Consider the following 24,912-nt stretch of genomic DNA (forward strand, 5'->3'; position numbering starts at 1 on the left):
CATCCTCTGAATGAGCCTTCATCAGGGTGGCAGCAGTAATAGCGTTCACGGAGTCCATTTCAGGGAAGGGGGTAGAGGGAGGGGTGGAGGGGTTCCAGCTGTCCCCATCACCATGCTCTCCTTCCTCCTCGCTCGGGCAGAAAACAGAGTCATTTTTCCTTTTCCTCAAGTCCAGCTCCTGGGAGCACTGAGGGGAAAGGGGTGCAGCCGATGCACCAGTCTCCTCTTCCCCCTCACCCACCAGCTGCTGCAGATCCTCCGTGATGGACTGGCTGGACCCGCTCCACCGGGAGGCCCCACACTGGCCCTCGTTCTGAGGAGCAGGAGTGGGGGAGGGGTCCTCGCTGTTCTCGGGGGTTTTCAAACCCTCGTGCTTGTCTGGTGCAGTCTGCAGTTGTGGGGGCGTAGTGGATTTCTCTTCCACCGGCCCCGGAGCCACAGCAGGACTGATCCTGGCTGGAGGCTGAGAGTCTTTGTCCAACAAGGGTTCTTTGTTTGACTTGTTATTTGCTTTGGATTTTCAGGCCGGTTTGGCTGAAACAAGCACTGCCTCATCCTTTCTCATTTTGAGTTTATTGGCGTAGGCGTGAGGGCAGTTCTTAAAAACGTGTCCTTCCAAGCCACATAAATTGCAATTTGGCAGCATTGAACAGTCAGAGGCTAAATGTCCCTGTTTGCCACAGGTCATGCAGCATTTCACAGTGCAGGACGATGCCAGGTGTCCCACAGCACCACAGCGCTGACACACCTTTGGTTGTCCCACATAAAAAACATAGCCATTGCAGGCGCCCAGCCGGATTGTAGAGGGCAGGTGCCTTAAGCCTCCATTTACATTGTCCGGTAGCAAACGAACCTCGAATTTCCTTGCTCCTGTTTTTATACTGTCAACATCTCTAACCTCAGTTCCATGGTGGACAGTGCAGTACTGGTTAAGCCAGGTGTGAATGTCCTCCGTCTTTGCCAGATCCGAGAACATAACAACATGCACCGTTTTCCTCTCTCTCTGTGTCAGAGGCTGCAAGTTGATCTTCTCAAGGGCAGGAACTTTCCCTCTTTTTGCCTCAAACACATCCACACATCGTTCAAACAGAGAATAGGTAGCAAAAACAACCTCAAATGCTTTCTGACCTGGGAGAGCGAAGATGAAATCCAAGTGCCGAGGTTCAAAGCCAAGTTCCTTCTGCAACACTTTTCTGCTGAACTGCATGCGATCCATGAAGAGGTCATCCAAAAGCTCAAAACGCACAGCATTCTTGCGGGATCCAAAAGTTGCCATTTCGTAAACTGCAAAACAAACACTGCTTCCACAAAACAAGAAAACAATCCAACTACTCCACCTACAGGATGATCAAGGTATCTCCCCTGCCAGGTAAGTATAAGTTATATAAGGCCCTGCAAGCGGCCCACAGCCACAGCACAAAGCGCGCAGCCTAGGCCAGCTACTCGCCCCGCAAGCCACTGCCTCCTGCTGGGCCCACTCTTTCGCACACTCACACGCCACACTAACACTCAAAAGGGTGGGCAAAACGAGAAAACGAGCGCGCCGTTTCCTACACATCTGCAGTCGCCAATGCGCATTCGCAGCATGTCCCGGGATGCAATTTGGCCTCATTTGCATAACACCAGACCCACAAATCGCTACGCAAGCTTGCGTCGTGTGCCTGCCACACACCGAACAAACACCGGAGCCTTTTAAGCAATTTCCAAAAAATGGGCCTGCTCGCCTGCCCACAAGGCTCCGTCTCTTACCCGCTCTCCAGAGACTGCTGCCTTCTGTGCTGTTCTCTCGGCACCGCTGCAGCGCACACAACTCCTGCAGCGCGGGGAGAAAGTTTCCACGCTCCGCCGCAGGGAAGGCTCGCTCCGTGCGCACATGTCCTTTCAATGCCAGTTCAACAAGTGCTCCGCATTAGCAGCGTCGGGGCTCCGGCGTGTCGCACCTCACCTCACCTCGCACAGCCCCCTCCTTGAATGTCTGGCGCTGGGCATGCCCCGCTCTCCTCCACCTTATCTTATCGCGTGTGACCACCGACAATGGCCACAATGCCGGGGAATGGCACCTGTAAAGTGTTAATTGGGGCACAGGAACAGCCCGTCTCGTCTCGGGGGCCAGCTTCTAAGACAATACAGCAAACACAGCGGGGCGGGGGAAGTAGACGACACGACACATGCAGGTACATTCAGCTCCGGCGGGAACGAGTCATTTGTCGGTCTTTTCAAGTGCTGGGAGCCGAGTAATCCTTCGCTTGTATCGTTTCTCCCCGGTGACTAGATCTCACCCTGCGACTCTCGACTGGGCTCACCCACGGCAACCCAGCAGGTGTGAGCCTAGCCGGCACCCGGATGGGAGATTCCCCCCAGAAAAGCTCAGGTTGCTGCTGCTCCTACAAGAGGTGTGACTGGGACCAGTAGGGAGCACTCACCCTGCGGTCTGTGTGGCTTTCTTATGCCCCAGCATCCTGATGGCGACACTCTGCTGCACAAACAGGCGCCGTCCTTCGGGGGAGGCATAAAACCCAGGTCCCGACCCTCCTTGGCCATTAAGAAATACCAGGGCGTCTCTCAAAAAGAGACTCCGGGGGTGTCTCTCTGGTGTTAGTGTTCCCCTTTACCAATCAGTCGGGGTCTCCTCCTAATCCCCGTCTCATATGTAACAATCAATGACGAGGCCCCCCTGTCCCGCGATATTGTACTTGTCTCCTGGCTGCTGGCTGGCGCCGTGAGATTTAGTACTCGCGCAAGAGACAGGGGGCAGAGCGCGAACGCGGTCCCCCGCCCCCCACAAAGTGTGCGCTCCAGGTTCCCTCTCGGGGCTCTGCAACACAGCGGAAAGGCAGCGAGAAGGAGCCTCTTGCTCTGACGCCGCAAGGCCACAAGAGTGCGGAGGCGCCATGTGCCCGGCCGACGTGTTGGACTGGTGCGCTTTATGTGCTGAAATAAACACGCGACAGCCCAGAAATGTTTTCAGAGTGCTGTGCACTGGAGGTTTTTGTCTTGTGAAGACTTGCCTTGTGCTCCTCCGTGCAGTTTGTTTGTTCTCCTCAAGTGCGGGACAAGCCAACACAAGGGAGCACATTCGCCAACATCCAGGTACGCAATGCGATTTGGAAAGAGGCTCCTTTCCAAAGAGTTGCACACGAACGATCCTTCAGTCCTGCTCGGGGGGCACAGAGCCCCAGCCACACACAGCTTCAAGTAGCGAGTTAGGCACGATGGCTTTTCCTTGTGGCCACACCACCCTGAATGTGCCTGATCTCATCTGATCTTGGAAGCTAAGCAGGGTTGGGCCTGGTTAGTACTTGGATGGGAGACTTCCTGGGAATACCAGGTGCTGCAAGCTTTTGCTCTCTTGGCCAGCAGGGATCGCCGTTGGTGCCGTAGGCTTTGGGAGGAAAACCTGGAGGATGGAAAGGTGATCTATAGCCTCATCTCTAGAAATGTTTTGTTGCTATGGCATGTGTGTGACCCATATAAAAAAAAACCCGTTTGTAAAACGAATATCGAAGCTGCCTCTAAATCTGCAAATGAAGATGAGTCGATAAACCACTTGTTTTTCGTATAACTATACATATATTCATTTATTACTGATTTCATTCATTGAGCACAGATACAATAGAGGTACAGCCATTCACTGTTTGACATGTCTGCACTGGTACAGAACCTAGCAATCAGAAAATGGGTGAAACTGTCTTGAGAATTAGCATACAGTACCGAGGCCCCCATGACCAAATAAATTGGCCTTAATAATGCAGACTACAGCAAAACAACTGACTTTGAAAAGGGAATGAATGTCCGGAAGAAGTAGTGTAACCAGCTTGAAATGCTTCTCTGGACCTCTAACTAAAAGAAACCGGGAACCAGCAGTGGCTTTCGAACTGGGATCCTATCGCAGCACGTGGTGTCGTAACTCTTCCGTATCTGATATTGGACCAAGCACATCAGGGGAGAGCGCGAACGCAGTCCCCCACTACCAGAAATTATGCAGTAGAGCCTCGCCCTGGGTGAATCGATTTTTTAAGAACTTTTAAAAGTTCACAAAAAAATACAGGACATCACAAATTAGAAAGCTTTACATTAATATACATACTTAAAACAGTATATATGATCACATCTCATTACATTTTGACATGGTACCAGTTACATAGCAACAATTTCTTTTTTTCTGGTGTAAATCACATTCTTTACTTAAACATGATAATGTTTTTCACAGTTTCTTGAGATATTGACCTATGCTCTCTATTTCCCACAGATTTTCTGCTTCCTCCCTCCTTTCTCTCCACAGATCTCTGAGGTAATAGTTCTCTCGGGTGATGAACAGGGCCAGGCTACCTGCTGCCTTGACTGGGACCTCGATGCCTTTGAACAGCCCCATGGTCCTCACTCTCCACAGGGCGTCTTTCCCACTGTTCACCACGGCCCAGATCCTGTCAAACACGTCAGGAGGAAGTTTGACAGGAGAGATGCCGTTGTAGCGGCAATGCTTGTTAATAAGACAGAATTAAGCGGTGGTATGCTGTCCTAAATGAGGCCCCATCTCACCCTCCATCTCTGTGGTGCTTGTGTATTAGCGTGAGCGTTTTTTATTCTGATCAGGAACAGTTTTACAAGTCCGCAAAGGATCGAGGAAAGGTTTATCGCCAGCTGAAAAGAGACACAGCGCTTCGGCTGTGGAGACTTGTTCGGCTGGCGTTCTGGGAGTCGCGTTTTTCAGAATTGTATTGAGATCGTTTTCCACAGAGCTCAGATGTCAAAGCACAGCAGCAGCTCTCCACAGCGATCCTCTATAGCGCCCTTTCTCCCGCAGCTCCGTCCTCATTGGAAGGAAGCAAGAGTGAAAGGCTGAAGTGAAATAGAGCGGAACGAAGGCAGTGAAGAGAGAGAACGTGGTAAGAAGAGAAAAACGCAAGGGAAAAAAAGATGCGTCGTAAAAGAGGTGACAGAGCTGTCCTCTCTATAAGAAGGGTGCCAGCGAGCCTTGCTCTCGCTTACGGCCACATCCCCTTGAGCACGCCTGATCTCGTCTGATCTCGGAAGCTAAACAGGGATGGGCCTGGTTAGTACTTGGATGGGAGATCTCCTGGGAATACCAGGTGCTGTAAGCTTTTAAGCACAGGAGGCGCCCTATCCCCGTTCGCTCGCTCATTCCCCTGTTCACACGTGCAGTGCGGCTTGTCGGTCTGTTTATTTGTCAGCTTTGGCGAGATACTGGTGCTTGTGTATTAGCGTGAGCGTTTTTTATTCTGATCATGAACAATTTTACAAGTCCGCAAAGGATCGAGGAAAGGTTTATCGCCAGCTGAAAAGAGACACAGCGCTTCGTCTGTGGAGACTTGTTCGGGTGGCGTTCGGGGAGTCACGTTTTTCAGAATTGTATTGAGATCATTTTCCACAGAGCTCAGATGTCAAAGCACAGCAGCAGCTCTCCACAGCGATCCTCTATAGCGCCCTTTCTCCCGCAGCTCCGTCCTCATTGGAAGGAAGCAAGAGTGAAAGGCTGAAGTGAAATACAGATGCAGCCATTCAAAATGAGCGTTAAAAACCCGCGGTTCAGTAACCAACCCGCAGGGCACCGTAGGGCACCGCGGTAAGTGATTGGCTGGCCAAAATGACCGACAGGGGCACTCGTGGTGCATTGGTTGGTAGTGAAAAGATTTAATCATTTAATGTCTTTACTGTGCACGTTTCAATACGCTTAGTTTTGAATATTTATATGGAATTTTACCACTAAAGGGAAATTTTAGTAGCTGAGCATAAAAAGAAGAGGAGCATAACGCATCTGAAGGTCATAAACGATATTAATTTAGGAACATAAACATTACTGTATGTACATAAACTGTACTGTGTATGGCTGGTCTTGATAGTTTAAAGAAAAAATACACACCAGTCTTCCATTTCTCCCTAAACATTTTAAGCATGAAAGTTTTATGAAACGGTACCCAAACATGTGATTGCTGTATAGAATGAATTTTAATTTTTAAAAATTATTTAACACGAAAATTAAGCTGTTTACATCTTCCGCCTGAGAACAGTCAACCGTTGCTACCCAACGCAGAAACACAGCCACTAACTAGCAAAGAGAGGACATTAGCTAGCCAATATGATAAAGAAATAAATGATTATTTTGTATATTTCTTTTGCACATTTATTTGAACATTTCCATCGATTGTACAAGCACTTGGAAACTGTCCAATCCCTAGTTCATCAAGCATTTACCGGTCTGGCGCCGGTCTGTGTCTTCTAGGATATAATGCCAGCGAACTCTTGTTTTTATGTCCATTATAACTACGCTGGGCAAACATTCCAAGGTCAAATTCTTCCAGCACGGGGGTACCTTTAAAGCGGAGACGACGGCACCAAATTTTTTTGGCGCGCCTTCTCTTTTAAGCCCTGGCCAAATATGAAGACAGTACGTACAGTTATAATTCAAATGGAATTAAAAACTACACATCCCAGTTACCATGGTGGTGCTTGTGATCATTGCGTTTAACCAACGAAACAGGGCGAAAAATTAGTCACATGACTTTGGGGCAGAGTTTCGAAAGCTTAACCTATCAGCAACAAAGTGAAATTTACACGATAGGCTACCTCAAACTGTCAGTTACACGACTGTGTATGTCGCTTAAGACACTCCTATTTGGCATTTTAGTTATGGAGGCGAGAAGACGCCCCCCCCCCCTTCTCTGGGTGTCTGATTTGCCGCCATCTTTAACTGTTCGGTGTCCGAATCGGAGTAGCTACGCGTACGAAATAAAGTTAATCCCAACTACAAAACATATATTTTTGTGGTAAGAGGGCGCAAAACATCAGTATTTACTGCTATTAATTACTGTACGATTTATAGTTGAAATTTGAGCCTAGATATAAAGTTAGATATAAAGTTAAAATCTCGACAAAGCAATGTAGGAAATACAGAGAAAATAAATCCTTTCTGACATCTAAAATCAGTTTCGATCAAGGTCTCTAAAACGAGAAAAGAAAAAGAGGATTTTCGGATGGCAATTACGCTGTGTTTATATAGAATAACTGATTTATGAGCAATCTAATTTCTTGTTCGTTTAAAATAGTGAAATGTCAGCTGCAAAAGATCGCACCAGAAACAGCACTCTCTCTGCCTGTCATAGACGTTCAGGAAAGGCTGAATGAAGTCATGTCAAGTACAATAATTCGGTGATCAATAATAACAATTGTAGGACAGTATATAAGGAGGATAAGGATTTTGAAGTTGACTCGAAATCTGATAGGTAACCAGTGCAAGGACTTGAAAACAGGTATAATGCATCCCTGATAGGATTCTTGCTGTCATATTCTGAACATATTGAAGATTGCTCAGTGTGGATTTAATTTCCCCAGTGAACAGGATGTGCATTTATTAATTCTAGAAAAAAAGCCTTTCTTGATTTCTCTAGTTCTTAGTTTCTCTAGTTCCCTTTAAAATAAACTATGATCCCACAATGCAGAGTATTACATGGCCAGTATTTACACATGATATTTGTGATTTAAATAAATTAACACAAGCAGCTTTTGGAGATTTAAGTGTTGGCTGAGTTATTGCAGGATAAAAGACTAGAGATGTTGGCAAGAAGAAGATAATTTGGGGAAAGCTGAGGAATACACTTATAACAAGAACACTTCCTAATGGGGTTAGGCATACTTTTGATGAAGATGATGAAGTTAACAGACTATATGTTTACATAGATACTGAAATAAGGATTGTATTTTAGATGATGTGTAGTTGCTGGCATTGAACTGTGTGTTGGATGCACATGAATTGAAGGAATGGGCAAACATAGCTGATGCGGATCCACAGAGCCAGCATATTAAGATGTTTATAATCAGAGGCAATTTGTTTAAATAACTAGGTATGGATACTGATGTGCAAGAGAGGTGGAAAGGCTGTTTCCTTAAGCCAGCACTATAAGATATTTTATTCCCAGTGAGATTCTGCCATTTCATAGTGGGTTTCTAACACTGTGTATAGTTCCATCCACACAGTGCCTTTACTTCCATCCATTTCTAATCTCTTTATCCAGTACAGAGGATTTGGAGCCTATCCCAGTAAGCAACGGACACAAGGCAGAATACACCCTGGACATAGCGCCAGTCCATCACAGGACAGACAGACACAAACACACACACACCAGGGCCAGTTTTCCCATAAACCAATTAACTTACCAGTATGTTTTGGAGTGCGAGAGGGAGTCATATCACACATATGGAGAAAAACCATGTAACCCGGAGAGAACATGTAAACCCCCCACACACAGGATGGCAGGAATTGAACCTAGGACCCCAGTGCTGCAAGATAGCAATGCTAACCACTTCGCCACCATTATAAATGGATGGATATCTTAGTTATCTTTCTAGTTCACAGGTTTGCATGCATAATTTAATTTTGAAAGCCACTGAGACATCAGGTACTACTGTTGTATTTATGAAAAAGAAACAAAACAAAAAACATACTAACAACTGTGCCATCCTACTCCTTAGTTAATACATTTTATTTTAACATTGTTAGAAAAATATTTTGAATTATATTTAACCCTATTTTTTCTTTAGTTTTGTTTTTAACATATTATATGATAGTCAGACTTAATGTACATTTGAACAATGAAAATATATTTTTACAAGATGCGGGGGAAAGTGCAACAGCTTATTACAGTGCTAAATTTAATATTATTGATTGCTAATAGTTTATGCTAACACCTAACTTTCTTAATTAGATGTATTTAAAACAGTGAACTAAGTGTAACATACTATTCAGAAATACAATCGAAAATAGTTTTGTGGTGTTTGTATGGATGAAACGTTTCTAAAATGTATAACGTAACAAAATTAAAGACGATTAAAATCTGTAATCTTTCCACTTGTAATGTCATTAGACAGAACAACACGTTTCTGGTTTGTTTTAATTAGCTAGTATTAGTTAGTAGTTAGTAGTTTTAATTTAATTAGTATTGCAATTCGCACTGATTCCCTTGCGAAGATATGGACTTAAGAATATTCGTGCCTGGTCAAAAAATGGCATTAAGCACTTAAAATTTATATGGTTAATAATAGTAAACTGTAACATGCTGTAACAAGATCGGTTAAACTGCGAAGAAAATGCTTTCAGAGAAAATGTTTCAGGTGTGAAGAACATAGATCTCCAATGCAATTTCAACCAAACCTGTTCCCACACACCCTGCCCCCACTACCATTAGAATATACACAAAGCACTGAAATCTTTCGAGCTAATGATCAAGTGACCCGAGAGAGAGCGAGAGAAACACCAAGGGGTGCGGAACCAGGGAACTATTTACATGGAAAACGGGCGATCTCCCCAGACTCCCCAGTCCGCCCGTTTCACTGTTACCTGGATACCTCTTTATTTAGAACTCACTAACACTGATTTTTAGTTTAGAAGGATTCAAGTAGGGTTTTAGATGAAAGGCAGCGACCTTAATCAAGCCCAAATCATAATTGAACCCATTCAGAGCCTACATTACATTTTAGCGTTTCATTCTGAGCAGAAGACCCTCACACCTGAAGAAGGCTTGCGTTTTCTCTCTTCTCTTTTAAGCATGTGTACGATGTGTAATACAATTACAATGTGTAATTACAATGCTGTAATACAATTTGAATCGTATGAGGGTGGGGGGGGAGGGGGAGGTGTCTTTCGCTGGAAATCTCGCCTGCTTCTACTTTACGAGTACAACCCCCTCTCTGCCGGAGTGCTGGCTGTGACGAATTAAACCGGTTTCACAGGTTTCAATCACAGACCATGTGACATGGGAGTCAAGAAACTAACACACAGCGCCACCGGATTTGATAACGCTATAAAAACGCTATAAAATAATGTGACTAGGCACAGAACAAGTTTACAGCACAGTACAACATCACTGAAGTCAACTCCTAGGTACTGTAACTGTCGTGTGGATATTTTCACAATAATCAGACAAAGGTTTAAGCATCGCTTGTTCTAGATAAAACTGCAAAAAAAAAAAAACAACAACCCATAATGTACTTCTTTGCGGCTCTGTTTGCCCAAATCATATATTCACAACGTGAAATTTAGAAAATAATATTACGTAACCAAAATCTGCAATATGGAAACAGAACCTGTGTAATTGTTGATAGATGATGTACTTGTAACATTTTTACAAGACGAACTACAACATTTAAAAAATGACTTGTATGTACTTGATATCTCTAATCAATCCACGGCGACATTGTTAAAGCAGAGTCCCAGTAAAACGAAACTAAAACGCCCTGGGCATACCGTTTCGCGCTTCTTATTAGTTGCTCAAAAGTAATTTGACCGTATGAAATGCATAATATAAACCTAGAAACATATACGTGAGCAGTATTTACGTACTGTAGTATCGGTGTTAAGACATACCTCTCAAATACTGTAAATCGAGTTAAAAATATCTCAAGACCGATTCTGGTCATTATGAAACCATGTTTCGTGTATGTTTTCTTTAAAGTACCGAGACCAGCCATATACTGTATGTTTATGTTCCAAAATTAATATCGTTTATGGCCTTCACACGCGTTGCAGTATGCTCCTATTCTTTTTATGCTCAGCTACTAAGATTTCCCTTCAGTGGTAAAATTAGATATGAATATTCAATACTTAAACGGGCACAGTTAAGACATTAAATATACATATACATACTGTATACAGTACAGTTTTCATACAGTAATATGTCTATGTTCCTAAATCAATCTCTTTTATGAGCATGTGAAAGGCATGGTGAATCGATTCTCAAAAATTACTGTACTTTGCATGATTGGAAACAAATGCGTGATTGCGAAATGCTGTGGTGTTACTTTTACAAAGACGGTCAATGAAAAAAAGAATGTTGACCAGGGCAATACTTTGAGTTTACACTTACAGCTTGTCCAAGGTCATTCATTATTAGTACTATTAGTAATATCTTCGTTAAAGACTTTGATGGCCACAGCTCAAACATGAGAGGTTGAGCTTTATTAGCTCCACCTTGCCGAAATTCAGGATACTATTATTTTGCTTGTCATATTATAGGAGAATTTATGGTAACTAGCGGTATTTACCGGTAACTTGCGGTAGACTGCGTACAGAGTACCGGAAAATAATGCGGTATCATCCACGCATTTTGAATGGCTGCATCTGTATGTCCCCCAGCTCTGAGCCCATTGGGCCTGCTGGTGTGACCAGAGCTGCAGCGTCGCCATGCTGGTGGGGGTCAGTTCGGCTTTTCTGTTGGAATGAACAGGGGGGTTACATGATGGTGCTGTCTGTGGTCTGGCTGTCCTGCTGGTCTGGATGAGGGGTGCGTAGTGTGGTGCAGGTACTTGTCCCATCCTGCTCTTGGTCCAGGTTGGAGGGTTGCACTGATTCTGAGTCTTGTTAGCTGGTATGGATGGGTTTGGGGGTGTTGATACCAGAGTGGTCCAGGGGGGGTGAAGGTGTCTCGGGGGCATTCTTGTTTTTCTGTGAGTTCAGGTTGATTCTGTTGGTTTTGCCACGAATCTCCCTCACGCAGGCAAGCGCTCCCGCAATCCTACGAGCTCTCCCCGTACCAAACGTGCACGTGTCAATCAGTCCTCTGCTTAAACCCTCATCTGCCCCCCGGTCATTGCTCACGATTGAGATTCTCTCCCTGAGCTTATGTACTAACTACACCTTTGCCTTACTACGACTTCTCCCCTGGACCTCGACCCCGCTTTTCCGACTACCGCTTTAGCCACTCGATTTTGTACCTTCGCCTGTTTTACGCTTTCTCGGATCCTGACCCAAGCCTGTCTCTTCGTTTACACCTCTGTCTACCGACGCAACTTCTACGCCTTCCCGGACTCTGACCCCTGCCAGTACCTCGACTACGCCTTCGCCTGTCGATTCTGTGCCTATGCCTGTACTACGCCTTCCCGGACTCGGACCCCTGCCTGTTTACTCCGATTATGCCTGTGTCTCACGCCAACCCTACCAAGGGCACCGCATTGGATCCCTATCCTCAGCAGTCAGCCCCTGCGTGACAGGTTCTGAGTGTCTTGGTTACATCCATTTGTGTGTATAGATGAAAAAGCTATTGAAGAGCACCCCAACACCCCCCACCCATCTCGGTGGAAGTTGCCATGTTCAAAAAATCCTAAAAAGATAATTAAAGTTGCACACAACAAAGCATGACTGTGAAAGGTCAGGAGGCCTGACTAGTGAGCACAACACTTGATTACAGTAAAAAAAAATAAAGAAATGTTCTACAACTCAAAGCGAGGTTGTATAAGGTTAGGTGAAATGTCTGGTGTAAAACACCTGGTTGCAGCACTGTGGCTGTTGTGCTTGAAGAGCTATTGACTCGTGAATAGCACCCCCCTATCCCCATGTACCGCCTGTCTAATGGTGCCATATTGAAAACCTCATAAAAAAATAAAGAAAGGGGCCACAGCCACAGCAAGGTTGCATAAGGTTAGGGGGCCTGTGTGGTGTGTAAAACACTTAGTTTCAGCAGTGTGGCTGTTGTATTTGAAATTCTATTGAGCCATGAAGACGACCCACCTGTCCCAGTGTATTACCTGTAGTGTTATCTTCAAAAAATCATAAAAAAATAAAGAAAGGTGCCACAGCCACAGCAAGGTTGTATAAGGTTAGGGGGCTAGACTGGTGTGTAAAACACTTGGTTTCAGCAGTGTGGCTGTTGTATTTGAAATGCTATTGAGCCATGAAGACGACCCCCCTATCCCAGTGTCTTACCTGTACTGTTATCTTAAAAAAACCAAAACAAAGCTGGGAAAAGTCAGAGGACCTGCTTAGTGTGCAAAACACTTACTTGCAGCATTGTGGGTGCTGTGGTTTAAATGCTATTGGTTTGTTAACAAAATACCCCTATACCAGTGCATTGTGCCACATTAAATAAAAGCACGAGAAAAAGAGATTCAGAACACAAAGCTGTGTCAGTGTTCTGTGTAAAAAGTCGGTTTGAACATCATGGGAGCTGTTTTTAATAAGCTGCTGAGAAAAGAATATTTTAAACTTCCTGCTGTCAGTAGTATTGTCAATATAGTTGAACCACACCTGAATGAAAATAGAACGTAAAGGAAGGGTTTCAGAAATCAAACAAAGCTTTATTCCCGTGCTTACAGTCTGGCTAATTGGAGACTGCGCTGTTCTGCTTCCTATGGTCATATATGGGTTTTTCGCACGAAACCGTATTGAACAGTATTTCTCGCGTTGTGAACGTGTGCACACAGCAGTCCCCGGGTTCCAGTTAGTGTGTAATTACGCATCGATGAAAAACTGGAGGTTTTAAAAAAGATGATTAGCTCACTGATAGTTTGGTGTAGAGGCTGTTGAAATATCCACAAGTTGTGGTCTTTAAAATGCATTTGGTTCGAAGCCGTTCTGTGCTTCTATTGCAAAGATATGGACAAGAGAAAATGTGAGCATGGTCAAAAAAATGTCATAAAAATGACAAAGTGAAGGCTGAGAAAGCATTCACAATGTATTTTATACACAAAGCATGTGTTTTTGTAACTCTAAGAGATTTCGCGAAAGCGCTACAGGCATGCCAAAATCGTTTTCGAACTTCAAGCTAACTTTACCCCGGTACAGGCGTACTGGTCTCTGGAGAGAGAGCACGGTCCATCAGCGCACTCCAATAAAGGCAATGGAAGCAGCTGAATCTCATTGGCGAAGCTCAGCACTGGGCCGCTGGGCACGGTTTACAACCGTTTCCGTAGTGTAGTGGTTATCACGTTCGCCTCACATGCGAATGGTCCCCAGTTCGAGACCGGGCGGAAACAGCTGCTTCTTGCAAGCTCCTGTACTTCACAGAGATCTTGAGCGACCGGTCATTTGTTCCCAATGTATTTCCGGTGCCTTCATGCACTCTTGTACCAAATGCACGTTCCTTCTGTATGCGGAGCTGATCATTTGCAATTGGGCTGTGCCGACAGACCAGGACGAGCTCTGTCGGCTCAAAAGCAGCGCAGGACCTGCAAGAACAACAGAAAGAATAGCATCCAGAGGGGGCCTCTTAGTGAGCCCAAAATCTCATCAAGAATCGGCTCCAGCAACAGGGCTGGGCGCATTGTTCCATTCTCCACCCACTCTCAGTGTAAACAAGTCCCTCCTGGTCTCTGCTTGAAATGCACTTTCCTGCGTTTGCTTTGGTGTAACTGGCTTCCCCTGCATGGGCGAATGTGAAGAAGATCCTTAGTAAGTCATTAAAGAAAACCGAGAAGAGGTCGGAGTGGCCTCTGTCGTTCATCAACGATCCAGTCAGGCAGTACTCCTCTGTAAAGCGCCGTTCGTTCACATCGATTGGCTTTTTTTTGCCTTCATTCGTGCAAGTAGTAAAAGCAGACGCCCCTATTCTGCCGTGACCTGGATTCGAACCGGGGTTGTTGCGGCCACAACGCAAAGTACTGACCACTATACGATCACGGGGAGTTACCGATACACGCATGGCAGGGTGGAAAAGGCTGTGCTCTCTTCGTGTGACATAATTTGGAAAAGTCCTGACGTTGCATTTCAACTGAGCCCCAGTATACATCGACCCTTCGACACTCTGAGTGACAACTCTCTTGCGTGTTTTCTCATATTTACGTAGTTTGCTCGGATGATGCCGGGAACAGCATGGCTGTTCGCTGCCATATGGTCTAGCGGTTAGGGTTCCTGGTTTTTACCCAGGCGGCCCGGGTTCGACTCGGTTTTGCCTCCTGCTTTCCAAAAGATCAGCACCGTGTACGAAAGAGCCGCATTAAAACTACTCGAACGTGCAAAACGTGCGAGAAGAGGGGGCGCTTGTTTCCAACCGAAACTTCTCGCGTGTGAGACGAGCTGATCATCGCTGTGGGAGGGTTACTCTGGTAGACAGGGCTGACCTTCGGCAATAGGATTTATAGTCTCCAAGATGATATTTGCACTTTCTGGAGAGGCGATTTTCTCCACTTCAGTAGCCCGATTTCATCGATTGCGTGGAGAGGGCTGTAGAATGTGGCGCCGCCTTTCCTGCTCCGTCCATGACAGGCGTGCTGGTCTCTGGAGAGAGAGCACGGTCCATCAGCGCACTCCAATAAAGGCACTGGAAGCAGCTGAATCACATTGGCGAAGCTCAGTGCTGGGCCGCTGCACCACAGAGATGAACAGAGATGGGGCCTCATTTGGGAAGGCTCAGAACACTTAATTCTTTCTTATTAATAAGCCTCGCTGCTACAACACATATGCAGTTTGAGCACACATAAGACGATAACCAAGTACCACAAACTACCAGGCATCTAGTATCATTAGCAGTTCAGGTGGGGAGCTGCATCACCATGTGTAGGCTGCAAAGGAACAAGTAATAGGTCTATTCCATGCTTAAAAGAAAAGAAAGAAAATACAACATTTCAGCCGTGGAGCCCTCACACCTGAAGAAGCCTCCACGGCTGAAACGTTGTGTTTTCTTTTTTCTCTTTTCATCTAGTGTCATTAGCCTTTTAACAGTTCCTGTCAAAATAAAATAGAAATGGATAACATTCTAGAGAGAGTTTGAAATACCAAGGTACAATTTAAAACATATCTCTTCCACTACAACCACAATATTTTGGAGAGATCGTTGAACCTCACTGTTCTGACATGTCCGTTAGCCTCCGTCCTGCTTCAGCAATGAATGTGGCGGGGCACATTCTGAGGGAGATGAGGTCAATCAGGTGGCAGGAAAACCAAGCTAAGCTTTTTTTTGAGATCCTGAAAACGAAAGAAGGGCCATGTATATGTGTGCAGCTGGATATGTAATTGCAGGTGGCGTAGCAAATTCTGCTGAAGCCCCACTGCCTGGTGTGGACGGTAGCTGTGCATGTTGCAGCACGTGAGATCAAGGGGGCATGTCATGTGTTTCAGCACTTCACTCCATTCAGTAGCACATGATTCCCTGAGTTCTTTGGATGACCTGTGGACCGATCTTTCACGATGAAGAATTCCTTAAGAAGAATAGATCTCGGCCCACCATCCCAATGCCTCCGTCTCAAAACAGCAACCTCCAACTGCCCTTAGTCTGCAAGGCAGTCCTTTCAAATGCGATGACAACGCCGGGACCTTCGTTGCCTATTGTACGAGCTGAACTTTTGTGCTCATCAATTCAACGCTCTTTCCATCAACTCATCTTGTCTTTTGACGCTTCGTGTTTTGCGCTCCTTTGACTATCGGCATATCGGGTGACTGCAAACACTGAAGTTCTTGCTTACGGAGTGTGGAACATTGTTTTCAAGTGATCGCTGTTCTGTCATGTTGACGCCGAGTGAATCTTTCTTTGGCAACATGGGCAGGCTGACAGCAGTGCGAGCGAAAGTAATGGCAAATTTCTTGACTTATTTCTGAATGTGAATGTTCTTTAGAAAAGGGATGCGGCGTTGCTTCTCGCCCGTGTAAAGGTCACGCATTCCAGACGTGGTTATGAGCGAACAGTTGCCGCAAGTGTTTGAAAAGAGCAAGAGAGGAAGCAGCCCTGCCCCGTGTGAGGATCAAACTCAGGCCCTTCAGATGACGAGACTGACGCACTACCAATTACGCCAACAAGCCCAGCTGCAGTACACACACCGGAAAGTTTGCCTCACATGGATTTCAGTCGCCCGTTCCCTAATCTTTAGACGCCCTCTGCTGAATGTTGCATTTGCCTTTTGATCTCACCGATACATTTTTGGTCTGTTTCTGTTGCGAGTCCGTCTTTCAGATCTCACCTAGCACAAGTCTCTGTGGCTGAAGTGGCCTCTCTGCTTCAGCATCGTGCCCTCACTCAGCCATTAAAAATGTCACTCGGACTTCTGACATGCTGACATGAAATGTCAAGAGAGAGGGGCGGAGTGACGCTTAAGCCAGAGAGAAGATGAAAAGGGGGCGTGGCTGCGAAACGCTTGACAGCTGCACGATGCTCTCCATGTAAGGCGGGACCACAGGCTAAAGGACGCCTTTCGGCACATCAAGCTCTAAGCACACACCTGGAGGATGCGGGAATTGATCCTGCTATCTCCCACATGCAAAGCAAGCGCTGTACCATACAAGCCAACCCCCCTCGCTGGGACTTATGCCTCGGCGTCACCTAGTGCCGCTTGTTCCCCTCTTACCGGGCACAGTTCACTGCTCTTCGTCTGCAAGGCAGTCGTGTAATTGCAGCTTTCTTGACTTATTGATGAAGGTCTGACTGGACGAGCGAATGGCGCCTCTCCCCATCCTCAAGCTCGCTGACAGATTGAAATGGAAAGTGCTGCTGTGGCTCGTTGGTCTAGTGGTATGATTCTCGCTTAGGGTGCGAGAGGTCCCGGGTTCAACTCCCGGACGAGCCCTCGTGTGCTCTTTTCCTCCTCTTCCACAAGACTGGGAACTGATATCCACATCACTTCGCAGCGTCTGCTTATGGCAAACGATGGAATGTGACTAATGACTGAACGAGCCTGGTGAATTCTCATCACGTGGCACAATGAGAGCGTGCAGTCAGCTGTCCAAGGCGGCAACCTCATTGCTCGTTCAAAAGAACACGTACTGAAAACTCATCACCACTGTGTCGTAGATGAGCACCGCGATCGCTTGTTGTCATGCGTCCTTACTTGGGAAATGCAGAAGCAAAAACTGCCCTCTCTCAGCCACCGAAACGTGTGCGGCTCGCCTTGCGCTCTCTGCGCCTCACATATTTGTCGAGCTGTCTGCTCTTCTTTCTGTTGAAGTAATCAAGTTACGGGGCGTCCTGCAGCCTATGATGTTCTCACTGAGAGCTTTCAAGATTTGAAGGAAAACTACGAGCTTGATGGCTCAAGTCGAACGAATGTGATTGTTAAGCAATCGATGATCAAAAGCACGTCTTCTAACAATTCGTGAGAGTATTATCAGCACTGTTTTAACTCGGATATACTTTTCACTTGCTAAGCTGACAAATTGGACGAGAAAATGCCGGAGACGCACTCAGTGCAGACTGAGGTTGGGAAGGAGGTGTGGCCCTTCAACGCTTGACAACTGAAGGACATTCTCTCCGCAACGGAGGAGCACCTGTCAGAAGTCGCAGAAGCTAAACAAGAGCACCGGGCTTCCGGAGATCCAAACTCAGACCTGGAGGATGCGGGCATCGATCCCGCTACCTCTTGCATGCTAAGCGAGCGCTCTACCATTTGAGCTAATCCCCCTCGCTTCATGCGTCTCGGCATCATGTCTTACCGCCTCTGCCCCTCTTACCGGGCACCGCCCACTGCCCTTGGTCTGCAAGGCAGTCCTTTCAAGTGCGATGACGACGCTGAGACCTTCGTTGCCTATTGTACGAGCTGAACTTTTGTGCTCATCAATTCAACGCTCTTTCCATCAACTCATCTTGTCTTTTGACGCTTCGTGTTTTGCGCTCCTTTGACTATCGGCATATCGGGTGACTGCAAACACTGAAGTTCTTGCTTACGGAGTGTGGAACATTGTTTTCAAGTGATCGCTGTTCTGTCATGTTGACGCCGAGTGAATCTTTCTTTGGCAACATGGGCAGGCTGACAGCAGTGCGAGCGAAAGTAATGGCAAATTTCTTGACTTATTTCTGAATGTGAATGTTCTTTAGAAAAGGGATGCGGCGTTGCTTCTCGCCCGTGTAAAGGTCACGCATTCCAGACGTGGTTATGAGCGAACAGTTGCCGCAAGTGTTTGAAAAGAGCAAGAGAGGAAGCAGCCCTGCCCCGTGTGAGGATCAAACTCAGGCCCTTCAGATGACGAGACTGACGCACTACCAATTACGCCAACAAGCCCAGCTGCAGTACACACACCGGAAAGTTTGCCTCACATGGATTTCAGTCGCCCGTTCCCTAATCTTTAGACGCCCTCTGCTGAATGTTGCATTTGCCTTTTGATCTCACCGATACATTTTTGGTCTGTTTCTGTTGCGAGTCCGTCTTTCAGATCTCACCTAGCACAAGTCTCTGTGGCTGAAGTGGCCTCTCTGCTTCAGCATCGTGCCCTCACTCAGCCATTAAAAATGTCACTCGGACTTCTGACATGCTGACATGAAATGTCAAGAGAGAGGGGCGGAGTGACGCTTAAGCCAGAGAGAAGATGAAAAGGGGGCGTGGCTGCGAAACGCTTGACAGCTGCACGATGCTCTCCATGTAAGGCGGGACCACAGGCTAAAGGACGCCTTTCGGCACATCAAGCTCTAAGCACAGACCTGGAGGATGCGGGAATTGATCCTGCTATCTCCCACATGCAAAGCAAGCGCTGTACCATACAAGCCAACCCCCCTCGCTGGGACTTATGCCTCGGCGTCACCTAGTGCCGCTTGTTCCCCTCTTACCGGGCACAGTTCACTGCCCTTCGTCTGCAAGGCAGTCGTGTAATTGCAGCTTTCTTGACTTATTGATGAAGGTCTGACTGGACGAGCGAATGGCGCCTCTCCCCATCCTCAAGCTCGCTGACAGATTGAAATGGAAAGTGCTGCTGTGGCTCGTTGGTCTAGTGGTATGATTCTCGCTTAGGGTGCGAGAGGTCCCGGGTTCAACTCCCGGACGAGCCCTCGTGTGCTCTTTTCCTCCTCTTCCACAAGACTGGGAACTGATATCCACATCACTTCGCAGCGTCTGCTTATGGCAAACGATGGAATGTGACTAATGACTGAACGAGCCTGGTGAATTCTCATCACGTGGCACAATGAGAGCGTGCAGTCAGCTGTCCAAGGCGGCAACCTCATTGCTCGTTCAAAAGAACACGTACTGAAAACTCATCACCACTGTGTCGTAGATGAGCACCGCGATCGCTTGTTGTCATGCGTCCTTACTTGGGAAATGCAGAAGCAAAAACTGCCCTCTCTCAGCCACCGAAACGTGTGCGGCTCGCCTTGCGCTCTCTGCGCCTCACATATTTGTCGAGCTGTCTGCTCTTCTTTCTGTTGAAGTAATCAAGTTACGGGGCGTCCTGCAGCCTATGATGTTCTCACTGAGAGCTTTCAAGATTTGAAGGAAAACTACGAGCTTGATGGCTCAAGTCGAACGAATGTGATTGTTAAGCAATCGATGATCAAAAGCACGTCTTCTAACAATTCGTGAGAGTATTATCAGCACTGTTTTCACTCGGATATACTTTTCACTTGCTAAGCTGACAAATTGGATGAGAAAATGCCGGAGACGCACTCAGTGCAGACTGAGGTTGGGAAGGAGGTGTGGCCCTTCAACGCTTGACAACTGAAGGACATTCTCTCCGCAACGGAGGAGCACCTGTCAGAAGTCGCAGAAGCTAAACAAGAGCACCGGGCTTCCGGAGATCCAAACTCAGACCTGGAGGATGCGGGCATCGATCCCGCTACCTCTTGCATGCTAAGCGAGCGCTCTACCATTTGAGCTAATCCCCCTCGCTTCATGCGTCTCGGCATCATGTCTTACCGCCTCTGCCCCTCTTACCGGGCACCGCCCACTGCCCTTGGTCTGCAAGGCAGTCCTTTCAAGTGCGATGACGACGCTGAGACCTTCGTTGCCTATTGTACGAGCTGAACTTTTGTGCTCATCAATTCAACGCTCTTTCCATCAACTCATCTTGTCTTTTGACGCTTCGTGTTTTGCGCTCCTTTGACTATCGGCATATCGGGTGACTGCAAACACTGAAGTTCTTGCTTACGGAGTGTGGAACATTGTTTTCAAGTGATCGCTGTTCTGTCATGTTGACGCCGAGTGAATCTTTCTTTGGCAACATGGGCAGGCTGACAGCAGTGCGAGCGAAAGTAATGGCAAATTTCTTGACTTATTTCTGAATGTGAATGTTCTTTAGAAAAGGGATGCGGCGTTGCTTCTCGCCCGTGTAAAGGTCACGCATTCCAGACGTGGTTATGAGCGAACAGTTGCCGCAAGTGTTTGAAAAGAGCAAGAGAGGAAGCAGCCCTGCCCCGTGTGAGGATCAAACTCAGGCCCTTCAGATGACGAGACTGACGCACTACCAATTACGCCAACAAGCCCAGCTGCAGTACACACACCGGAAAGTTTGCCTCACATGGATTTCAGTCGCCCGTTCCCTAATCTTTAGACGCCCTCTGCTGAATGTTGCATTTGCCTTTTGATCTCACCGATACATTTTTGGTCTGTTTCTGTTGCGAGTCCGTCTTTCAGATCTCACCTAGCACAAGTCTCTGTGGCTGAAGTGGCCTCTCTGCTTCAGCATCGTGCCCTCACTCAGCCATTAAAAATGTCACTCGGACTTCTGACATGCTGACATGAAATGTCAAGAGAGAGGGGCGGAGTGACGCTTAAGCCAGAGAGAAGATGAAAAGGGGGCGTGGCTGCGAAACGCTTGACAGCTGCACGATGCTCTCCATGTAAGGCGGGACCACAGGCTAAAGGACGCCTTTCGGCACATCAAGCTCTAAGCACAGACCTGGAGGATGCGGGAATTGATCCTGCTATCTCCCACATGCAAAGCAAGCGCTGTACCATACAAGCCAACCCCCCTCGCTGGGACTTATGCCTCGGCGTCACCTAGTGCCGCTTGTTCCCCTCTTACCGGGCACAGTTCACTGCCCTTCGTCTGCAAGGCAGTCGTGTAATTGCAGCTTTCTTGACTTATTGATGAAGGTCTGACTGGACGAGCGAATGGCGCCTCTCCCCATCCTCAAGCTCGCTGACAGATTGAAATGGAAAGTGCTGCTGTGGCTCGTTGGTCTAGTGGTATGATTCTCGCTTAGGGTGCGAGAAGTCCCGGGTTCAACTCCCGGACGAGCCCTCGTGTGCTCTTTTCCTCCTCTTCCACAAGACTGGGAACTGATATCCACATCACTTCGCAGCGTCTGCTTATGGCAAACGATGGAATGTGACTAATGACTGAACGAGCCTGGTGAATTCTCATCACGTGGCACAATGAGAGCGTGCAGTCAGCTGTCCAAGGCGGCAACCTCATTGCTCGTTCAAAAGAACACGTACTGAAAACTCATCACCACTGTGTCGTAGATGAGCACCGCGATCGCTTGTTGTCATGCGTCCTTTCCTTGGAAATGCAGAAGCAAAAACTGCCCTCTCTCAGCCACCGAAACGTGTGCGGCTCGCCTTGCGCTCTCTGCGCCTCACATATTTGTCGAGCTGTCTGCTCTTCTTTCTGTTGAAGTAATCAAGTTACGGGGCGTCCTGCAGCCTATGATGTTCTCACTGAGAGCTTTCAAGATTTGAAGGAAAACTACGAGCTTGATGGCTCAAGTCGAACGAATGTGATTGTTAAGCAATCGATGATCAAAAGCACGTCTTCTAACAATTCGTGAGAGTATTATCAGCACTGTTTTCACTCGGATATACTTTTCACTTGCTAAGCTGACAAATTGGACGAGAAAATGCCGGAGACGCACTCAGTGCAGACTGAGGTTGGGAAGGAGGTGTGGCCCTTCAACGCTTGACAACTGAAGGACATTCTCCGCAACGGAGGAGCACCTGTCAGAAGTCGCAGAAGCTAAACAAGAGCACCGGGCTTCCGGAGATCCAAACTCAGACCTGGAGGATGCGGGCATCGATCCCGCTACCTCTTGCATGCTAAGCGAGCGCTCTACCATTTGAGCTAATCCCCCTCGCTTCATGCGTCTCGGCATCATGTCTTACCGCCTCTGCCCCTCTTACCGGGCACCGCCCACTGCCCTTGGTCTGCAAGGCAGTCCTTTCAAGTGCGATGACGACGCTGAGACCTTCGTTGCCTATTGTACGAGCTGAACTTTTGTGCTCATCAATTCAACGCTCTTTCCATCAACTCATCTTGTCTTTTGACGCTTCGTGTTTTGCGCTCCTTTGACTATCGGCATATCGGGTGACTGCAAACACTGAAGTTCTTGCTTACGGAGTGTGGAACATTGTTTTCAAGTGATCGCTGTTCTGTCATGTTGACGCCGAGTGAATCTTTCTTTGGCAACATGGGCAGGCTGACAGCAGTGCGAGCGAAAGTAATGGCAAATTTCTTGACTTATTTCTGAATGTGAATGTTCTTTAGAAAAGGGATGCGGCGTTGCTTCTCGCCCGTGTAAAGGTCACGCATTCCAGACGTGGTTATGAGCGAACAGTTGCCGCAAGTGTTTGAAAAGAGCAAGAGAGGAAGCAGCCCTGCCCCGTGTGAGGATCAAACTCAGGCCCTTCAGATGACGAGACTGACGCACTACCAATTACGCCAACAAGCCCAGCTGCAGTACACACACCGGAAAGTTTGCCTCACATGGATTTCAGTCGCCCGTTCCCTAATCTTTAGACGCCCTCTGCTGAATGTTGCATTTGCCTTTTGATCTCACCGATACATTTTTGGTCTGTTTCTGTTGCGAGTCCGTCTTTCAGATCTCACCTAGCACAAGTCTCTGTGGCTGAAGTGGCCTCTCTGCTTCAGCATCGTGCCCTCACTCAGCCATTAAAAATGTCACTCGGACTTCTGACATGCTGACATGAAATGTCAAGAGAGAGGGGCGGAGTGACGCTTAAGCCAGAGAGAAGATGAAAAGGGGGCGTGGCTGCGAAACGCTTGACAGCTGCACGATGCTCTCCATGTAAGGCGGGACCACAGGCTAAAGGACGCCTTTCGGCACATCAAGCTCTAAGCACACACCTGGAGGATGCGGGAATTGATCCTGCTATCTCCCACATGCAAAGCAAGCGCTGTACCATACAAGCCAACCCCCCTCGCTGGGACTTATGCCTCGGCGTCACCTAGTGCCGCTTGTTCCCCTCTTACCGGGCACAGTTCACTGCCCTTCATCTGCAAGGCAGTCGTGTAATTGCAGCTTTCTTGACTTATTGATGAAGGTCTGACTGGACGAACGAATGGCGCCTCTCCCCATCCTCAAGCTCGCTGACAGATTGAAATGGAAAGTGCTGCTGTGGCTCGTTGGTCTAGTGGTATGATTCTCGCTTAGGGTGCGAGAGATCCCGGGTTCAACTCCCGGACGAGCCCTCGTGTGCTCTTTTCCTCCTCTTCCACAAGACTGGGAACTGATATCCACATCACTTCGCAGCGTCTGCTTATGGCAAACGATGGAATGTGACTAATGACTGAACGAGCCTGGTGAATTCTCATCACGTGGCACAATGAGAGCGTGCAGTCAGCTGTCCAAGGCGGCAACCTCATTGCTCGTTCAAAAGAACACGTACTGAAAACTCATCACCACTGTGTCGTAGATGAGCACCGCGATCGCTTGTTGTCATGCGTCCTTACTTGGGAAATGCAGAAGCAAAAACTGCCCTCTCTCAGCCACCGAAACGTGTGCGGCTCGCCTTGCGCTCTCTGCGCCTCACATATTTGTCGAGCTGTCTGCTCTTCTTTCTGTTGAAGTAATCAAGTTACGGGGCGTCCTGCAGCCTATGATGTTCTCACTGAGAGCTTTCAAGATTTGAAGGAAAACTACGAGCTTGATGGCTCAAGTCGAACGAATGTGATTGTTAAGCAATCGATGATCAAAAGCACGTCTTCTAACAATTCGTGAGAGTATTATCAGCACTGTTTTCACTCGGATATACTTTTTACTTGCTAAGCTGACAAATTGGACGAGAAAATGCCGGAGACGCACTCAGTGCAGACTGAGGTTGGGAAGGAGGTGTGGCCCTTCAACGCTTGACAACTGAAGGACATTCTCTCCGCAACGGAGGAGCACCTGTCAGAAGTCGCAGAAGCTAAACAAGAGCACCAGGCTTCCGGAGATCCAAACTCAGACCTGGAGGATGCGGGCATCGATCCCGCTACCTCTTGCATGCTAAGCGAGCGCTCTACCATTTGAGCTAATCCCCCTCGCTTCATGCGTCTTGGCATCATGTCTTACCGCCTCTGCCCCTCTTACCGGGCACCGCCCACTGCCCTTGGTCTGCAAGGCAGTCCTTTCAAGTGCGATGACGACGCTGAGACCTTCGTTGCCTATTGTACGAGCTGAACTTTTGTGCTCATCAATTCAACGCTCTTTCCATCAACTCATCTTGTCTTTTGACGCTTCGTGTTTTGCGCTCCTTTGACTATCGGCATATCGGGTG

At 47.3% G+C, this 24,912-nt stretch overlaps 5 non-coding genes and 1 pseudogene across 5 annotated transcripts; all 6 read left to right on the forward strand.

The window, feature by feature from the left end:
• The first annotated feature begins 3,221 nt into the window (after window positions 1-3,221).
• On the forward strand, window positions 3,222-3,340 carry LOC148664444 (5S ribosomal RNA). Its single transcript, XR_015938416.1, has one exon. It is a non-coding gene; the product is annotated as a 5S ribosomal RNA (ribosomal RNA).
• A 1,643-nt stretch (window positions 3,341-4,983) lies between these two features.
• On the forward strand, window positions 4,984-5,102 carry LOC148664445 (5S ribosomal RNA; annotated as a pseudogene).
• Window positions 5,103-17,208: 12,106 nt separating this feature from the next.
• Window positions 17,209-17,280, forward strand: trnap-agg (transfer RNA proline (anticodon AGG)). The gene has a single exon. It is a non-coding gene; the product is annotated as a tRNA-Pro (tRNA).
• Window positions 17,281-19,397: 2,117 nt separating this feature from the next.
• Window positions 19,398-19,469, forward strand: trnap-agg (transfer RNA proline (anticodon AGG)). The gene has a single exon. It is a non-coding gene; the product is annotated as a tRNA-Pro (tRNA).
• A 2,117-nt stretch (window positions 19,470-21,586) lies between these two features.
• trnap-agg (transfer RNA proline (anticodon AGG)) lies at window positions 21,587-21,658 on the forward strand. Its single transcript has one exon. It is a non-coding gene; the product is annotated as a tRNA-Pro (tRNA).
• Window positions 21,659-23,773: 2,115 nt separating this feature from the next.
• trnap-agg (transfer RNA proline (anticodon AGG)) lies at window positions 23,774-23,845 on the forward strand. Its single transcript has one exon. It is a non-coding gene; the product is annotated as a tRNA-Pro (tRNA).
• The last annotated feature ends 1,067 nt before the right edge of the window (window positions 23,846-24,912 follow it).

This window comes from Lepisosteus platostomus, chromosome 5 (genome assembly GCF_059453375.1).
Source record: "Lepisosteus platostomus isolate fLepPlt1 chromosome 5, fLepPlt1.hap1, whole genome shotgun sequence".
NCBI classification, from domain to species: domain Eukaryota; kingdom Metazoa; phylum Chordata; class Actinopteri; order Semionotiformes; family Lepisosteidae; genus Lepisosteus; species Lepisosteus platostomus.